The following is a 7,739-nucleotide window of genomic DNA, read 5'->3' on the forward strand; positions in this document are numbered from 1 at the left end:
ATTAAAATCACAAAAACTTACAAGAAACAGCCAATACCAGAATAACAAAACAGCAGAACAACAGAATCGAAGTGCACAGCAACATAAGCGAAGAGAAGATTTCGTGAAGTGTATTGATCAATTGTGCAAAAGCACACAGAAAGTGAAGGTGCAAGGAGGGTCTCCCCTGCTGATTTTAACACCCAAAGCACAAGGCCTTCCTTCAGATTCCGTGTTTGCAAAAGCCTGCAGGCTGAGCCTGTCTTCATTTTGATTTCATGTAAGCTACTCGGGGACCCTTTTCGGCTGGAAAAGTAGCATACAAATCCTCAAAATAAGTTATTAGCATATACAGCCATCAAGAAGTGAAATGCTGGACACAGAAGTCCCTTTCCTGGGACTCCAAGAAGATCCCTTCAGAAAATGGGAGTTTCCTTTACTCTCAGTAAAAGGCCCTTTTACTCTCTTTCCAGTTTCTGTTGGTTATAGTCAGTAGGCCACAACCAGTTTGGCTTAAGAACTAGGACTGTCTGTATGGTACCTCATGAAACAAAGGAGAACTTTGAAGACTTTAAAACCCAAAATTGATTCTGGTTTCCCCTCCTGCTGTCAACTTACCCACAGAGGGAGCCACGCTTCTCAGGAAATGGACAGAGGAGTCTCATCCTGAATTCACTTAATAGCCTCTCGCTTAAGCTCATAAGCTATGTGGCATGGGGAATTTGTCCCTCCCTGAGGATCCCCTGATGGGTTTTGAGGTGAAAGGACCTTTTAATTATACTCTAATTTGTACTCTGTGGATATTCAGAAGTTAACTTGAAACAGCTGCAGGCTGACTGCTGTGAAACCAATCAGCTACGAAGATCTGCATAAATTCTTAGGGAGATTTGGGAAGGTGGGGTCAGGGAGATGTAGGTTTGGAGGAAGATCTTAGCTCAGTGGCAGATCTTTGGCCATCTACCAGTAAGGCTAGGAAAGTGGCCTGTCTGAAGCCCAATACAGTTGCTGCCAGTCAGTGTCATATACTGTATATAGAGAGAGGGTCCAATTATCTGACTTGGTATATGGCAAAATGGATAGCACTACCTGTGGCGCTGTGGGTTAAAACCACTGAGCCTAGGGCTTGCCGATCAGAAGGTCGCATTGCTCGGTCCCAGCTCCTGCCAACCTAGCAGTTCGAAAGCATGTCAAAGTGCAAGTAGATAACTAGGTACCAATCCAGCGGGAAGGTAAACGGCGTTTCTGTGCGCTGCTCTGGTTCGCCAGAAGCGGCTTTGTCATGCTGGCCACATGACCTGGAAGCTGTACGCTGGCTCCCTCGGCCAATAACGCAAGATGAGCGCCGCAACCCCAGAGTCGGTCACGACTGGACCTAATGGTCAGGGGTCCCTTTACCTGTGCTACCATGCTTGCTTATGAAGGGGAAACCAGAATATCTACACTTTTCTCCCAGCAGACCGCTTGCAACTGCAGGGGACAGTGGTCAAGGGAAGGGCTGAACAACCAGCCCCTCGATAGCTCTGCATCCCAGTTAAAAGTTTCCCCCAGTGAGAGCCAGCATGGTGTAGTGTTTGTGTTGGGACCTGAGAGGCCGGAGTTCAAATCCCCTCTCAGCCAGAAAGCTCACTGGGTGATCTTGTGCCAGCCACTATCTCTCAGCCTAACCTACCTCACAGGGGTGTTGTGTGGGTAAAACAAAGAACTCTGTATGCTACCACAAGCTCCTTGGGGGAAATGGGAATAGAAATGTAATTGTGAAATATGATAAAATAAAATTAAAAAATTCCTTCAGTAGCACCTTAAAGACCAACTAAGTTTTTATTTTGGTATGAGCTTTCGTGTGCATGTACACTTCTTCAGATACACTCTTAGTTGGTCTTTAAGGTGCTACTGAAGGAATTTTTTAATTTTGTTTCGGCTCAGACCAACACGGCTACCTACCGTACCTGTAATGATAAAATAAAGATACACTGTATTGGGAGATCAGATCACATATGTTTACACTCTAGGTCAAGGATGGGGAACTTGTCACCCTCTAGGTGTCATTGGATCCAGTTCTCACGAGCTCCAGCCGGTATAGATTAATGGGAGCCACCAGCTCCGCATCCTTGCCCTGGATTCATAGTCAGAACGAACTAGCGTGATCCGAATGTGCCATAAAACCAGGGACACTGCCAGCTCCTTGCTTCCTGGGGCAGCCACCAAAGCACAGCTCCCAGAAAGACCCCTCTGCTGATACTTGGCCTTAAAAATAAATAAATAACAAAACCCTAAAACTAACATTATTAAAAAAGAAAACCCACCTCAGCACTCCAAACAGTACTGGGTGGCTGTGTCTTACAAGCATAATTTCCCACAGTGCCCCAAGGTAGCCTCACTGCGGGGCATTGTGGCAAATCTAAATGATGGCTAGCTGTCAAGCTGCCCATTACTGCTCAGAGCGCTGCTGCCCGCCAGTGCCGCCAGAGGAGGGTGCCTTCTGCCCAGTGCCCCTCAAACCCAGAGCCAACCCTGCGCTGGACACTTCAGCAGCACACGGAATATTGTGTGTAGCTGAACTGTGGGGGGCTCCTTGGTCCCTCCTGAAATGAGAAAGGTATAATATAAGACATTTGGGAGGGGGGAGGTATCTGAATTAGCACCAGCCGACATATTTATGTTCCTACCCTGGCGGAAAACCTACAAGTAAACAGGCATAAACTAGTCAGAGTTAATCACTTTTTTTTACCTTTCCTTTAATTTCAGAGGGAGAAATCTGAGCATGTGCTTGACTGAAACATAATTTTAGTTTATTCGGTGCACTTGTTTTATTTCTGGATTGCGGTCTACCATGATTCAGGGATTATCAAGAGGCAATTCACCAGAGTTCCCTCCATAGCTGCCAAGTTATCCCTTTTTTAAAGGGATTTTCCCTTATGCTGAATAGGCTTCCTCGCGAGAAAAGGGAAAACTTGGCAGCTATGGTTCCCTCTGAAGAGGGGTTGTTTGTTAAACCACTCGAGAATTGTAGCTCTGTGAGGGAAATAGGGGTCCCCTGAGAACTCTTAGCACCCTTGACAAACTAGCACGTTTGCAAAGGAGGGTCTGGTATGGTTTCAAATTGGGCTGGGGGGGGCACATGTTGAGATTGGTGCCCTCCAGATGTTGTTGGACTACAAGTCCCATTAGCCCCAGCCAGCAAGAGCTAATGGTCAGGAATGATGGAAATAGTAGTCTAACAACATCCCATAAGCCACCAATTCCCCATCCCTCTATTCAGGCATTTCACTAGCTATGGACAGAAGTCTTCGTCTGACAAGAAAATACTATTTTCCTATCAGATGTGCAGCTGTCATTCACTACAAGCACAAATGTACGGCATGTGGAGAAGTTGTGTTGCTTCCTCTCTTAGAGCTGTGAAATAGCTATCATTTATTCACAAAGAGCTCTGTGTTACTTGGGCACTTGCATGCACCCAGAGCAGGACAGAAACCCATTATACGGTAGGTACCTGTGTGAACCATCTAGGCCAGCGTTTCTCAACCGCTGTTCCGCGGCACACTAGTGTGCCGCGAGACGCTGGCTGGTGTGCCGCGACGTGCGGCGACGAGAAGGGCGATTTGCATTGTCACGACGAAAGGAAGCCGGCCGGGTCACGACGCGGGGCGAGCGCAGCTCTCAACAGCCACCACCACGGGAGGGTGGTTTTAGACAAACTTAAAGAAGCTGGCTGGATGAGCTCAACCTGAAACTTGCTGAGCAAAGGATTGTGCTGGCAGAGAAATCAGCGGCTTGTGAAGCCTTATTACAGGAGATTGCAACCAACACAGCAATTGGCAAGTGTTTCTTACAGTCATAATTATGTATAGTCAATATAGGGCGGCACAGAGTTAAATTTTTTTAACTTTTTTAATGGTGGTGTGCCTCGTGATTTTTTTCATGGAACAAGTGTGCCTTGGCCCCAAAAAGGTTGAGAAACACTGATCTAGGCAAACTATCCATCAAAGTATCACTAGCTAGGCTAGGGGAAACCACACTGCTTGGTGAATCAGCCCCTCCCATGCTTTCCGAAGAAAAACTACCACTCGGTGGAATCCGACTCTTTTATATGTTTCAATAATACAAATGAAATTTAAGACTCCTGCAGGGCTGTAAAGCTGTAAAATATTTGCCTTTCAAAATCTCCCCAGCCTAATAAATGTCTCACGCTTGCTTTTCTTTTTATTCTGTTGCATTCATAGCTTCTTTAAAATATACTGTAGTCTCCCCGATGGGCCTGAGCCACAGAACCTGCTTTCAGTACCAGAGTCCATCCCTGGAGCATTCCACACGGGAAATAGATAGTAGGACATGTTGAATTTTTCGACTTTGCTAAAAAGTTATAATATGACTTGGGAATTCAAAAGATAATTTGATTAATTAATATACTTTAGTTTTGCTCGGTAAGTAAAATGTGTGTAAAATTGCATAGAAATTGTTTTAAATGATTGCCAAGTACTGTTCTTTATTCTTATTCTTATTATTTAGCATTACCTGGCATTTTCAGAAGGTAAAATTAAAATTATTGGGTTTTCTGAAAGCAGTTTTTGCACTTCTTCATCAAACTTGTGCAAAGCTAAATGTTGTCCAGTCACAAAATAATAACAGATTTGAATTCCTCACAGCTCAAAAGTATATTTTTAAGACCCCTTGTTGAAGAAATTTGCAAAAATTATGTTTCACCTCCTAAAATGGCATGCCCTAGGAGTGCTTTCCTTTGCCATTCAGGAGCTATGCTTCTCTCCCACACCTTTGGGAAGAGAGAAAAAGGCTTCCATGATAGGGAGGGCATCTTCCTGATAATGACTGAGCCCCAGTATCTCCTAACTTGAGAAATTAGCTGCTGTCTGTCCTTAAATAGGTATTTTAGGCTGTGAGTTAGCCTCATTCAATGTGTTGCTAGGCGAGGCAGGAGAGCTTGAGCCCCAGGTCTCCTGCAATAGGCCCCAGATCTCCTGCCCCCCCCGCCCCCCTTTTGATTAAACAGCCTAAATTGTATATATAAAAATTAGCATGTGCACATTTTGTGCAATTTTGCAGCATAGGTTTGTGCCCAAAATCTTTCAAGTGTGGGAGATTTTGCAGTCAAACCTAACAATGCATGTCTGTGCTATTTAGTAAATGAAGGGGTTAAGGACCACAGAGCTGTAAATTTTCTAGAGAAAATAAAGGGTTGTATGGGTTGCAATTTGCAAGTAGCCGTGCGGGCAGTGTGCGTATTCCAAACATTCATATTTCTGAGGCAAAGATTCAGTCTTCATAGGGCGTTGCTGATGTTTTAAGCAAAAATCTGCTCTTATTCCCTTATGGGGTACACAAGAGCCTTATTGGGTTCTCCATCGGTCGGAGAATATATAACAGAGGCCAACCAGAGAAGTTTGAGAAGCAAAGCCTTTATTTGCTGTTGCAACAGGGTCCTTCCCCTCACGCAGGAGAACAAGGAAGGAACCCAGAACAAAAGAGAACCTCCACTTTTATCAGTTTTCCCATCACCAAGAAACGCCCCCAATACATCATTCCTACATCACAGCAATGTAATCAATACCTCACAAAAAAGGAGGGTTCAAGGTAGAAATCTGAGCACTTTTGACACCTCTCCTAGTCCTCCTATCACCCCTCCCAGGTGTGAATTCCTAAACACAAAGAGAAATTAACATTTTCATAAGAGTTGATCACTGTCTTTTGTTCAGAGGAGTCTTCCATTGTGAATGAGATATCATTGACAGGGAATTATGGCTCCCAAGTTGCTAGTCATGTGGAAATGTGTGCATATGCTGATCCTTAAGCCTTCCTTAAGGCAGGGTTGAGTCCAAGCGGGAGGCGTGAGGGTCTCTGGAGTGGAGCAGAGGCGAAGAAGGTGGTGTTGCGAGGGATTCTGGGTAACTACAGCTGTCAGGTTCGGTCACCCCTCTCTGTTCATTAGTAATGGTGTCCTGCAACCCCCTTATAATTTTCTATAACACTGAGATGTAGGAAGCTTATTCAAATAAGGACCAGTTTTTAAAGGGTGCCTTAAAAACCATCTGCTTGGCATGCCTGCATGCATCACTTCTCTGTGCAGAGACAGGAGAAAATTCTCCGGCATTTAACACCCTGCAAGATGCATGCATGTTACCTTGTGAAAATTGTGGGTATGGCTCAAGTCTAGGCTACCTTTTACAAGGATCTGCTCCAAAAGAACAGGAACTTGGAAAATACGTATTTTTATTTAAAAAATGGTTTGAAAACCTGAGTAGAAGTTATTACTTCAAATTTACCTGTTTAGCAGCCCATTGGGTTTCCATGCTAGCCATGAAGGAACAAAACACCTTTAGTCATGCAGAGGGCTAGTGGAGGAGGAATGGAGTGGTCCCTTTGATAGAAGACTTTAAAAAAATAAAAATAAAAACTAATCTTCCAGGAGACTGAAAGTCTGCATTTCTGTGGGGCTTCTCCTCTTCCGTGGTCAGCCAGAAAATGCACCCCACTAGCCTCATAGTGGGTTAGTAAACTTTTGCAGGCAAGGAACTTCTGTAGACTTGTTAGGCATCACACAAACATGACCCTGTCACTCACTTCCAGGACTGGAACACCTGTAGGTGTTGGTATTTTAAGTCTTTTGGTCACTCCCTGGCCCATTGTTTTTAGTTTTTTTCCTTCTTTAGCCTGCAGTCCTCTACCTACCAGTACTTCACTGGGAATAAAAAGGTAAAGGTAAAGGGACCCCTGACCATTAGGTCCAGTCGTGACCGACTCTGGGGTTGCGACGCTCATCTCGCATTATTGGCCGAGGGAGCCGGCGTAAACAGAGCCTAGAGCTTGCCGATCAGAAGGTGGGCGGTTCAAATCCCTGCGACGGGGTGAGTTCCCGTTGCTCGGTCCCAGCTCCTGCCAACCTAGCAGTTCACTGGGAATAAGCCCCACTAAATTCAGGGGGTTTTTGTTCAAAGTAAACATCCCAAGGATTGCAGTTGTTATATTCTTCTTTTGAGTAATGTGACTGTTCTAATTATTGCAAACAGCCCTGAGATCTCTGGATGAAGAGCATTATTATTATTATTATTATTATTATTATTAAAATTCAAAATAAAACTTTCTTTTTGGAAAATTGCTTTTTTTACTCTCCCTCCCCCTCCATTTTTTTAAGGGAACGGGAGTTCAAAATGTGGGGGTCACTGAAAAATAGGCACACTTTGAAAAGAAAGGAAAGGAAATCTGATAAAGGAGAAAAGGAGGGAAGTAGTGACCACATCAAATTACTGTAGATATTTCTGCTTCCTGAATCTTCTGCTTCTTGAGTATCCCTGATTAGAATCTAATATTTTCAACTGCCTCCTGTAATCTATGCAATGGCTCTGATTGTTTTCGCCATGTGTTCGCTCCTGTCCGGCCCCTAAACTGGTTCTTAACATCTGCTGCAGACCATTGTCTACACCTTCAGCCTGCTGCGATCCAGTACACCAGAGATAGCCAATGTGGTACCCTCCACATGTTGGGCCACACGTTCAGTCATGATCTCTGGCATGCACTCTTCCAAAAAACATTTTTCACCCTCCCACCAAGGACCATAGCCCTTCCAGGGTGCGGGGGAAGGAAACCTTGCCCTGTTTTAGACTGTGGATAGTACATTTGAAGCATGTCCCTGAAGAATCCTGGGAACTGTGGATTGCCCTTCATAGAGCTATAATTCCCAGCACTCTTAACAAACTAATATTCCAAAGATTTGGGGGTGGGGGGAGAGTTATGTGCTTTAAATGTATGGA

Source organism: Zootoca vivipara, chromosome 12 (assembly GCF_965207765.1).
Source record: "Zootoca vivipara chromosome 12, rZooViv2.hap1.1, whole genome shotgun sequence".
Classification (NCBI taxonomy): domain Eukaryota; kingdom Metazoa; phylum Chordata; class Lepidosauria; order Squamata; family Lacertidae; genus Zootoca; species Zootoca vivipara.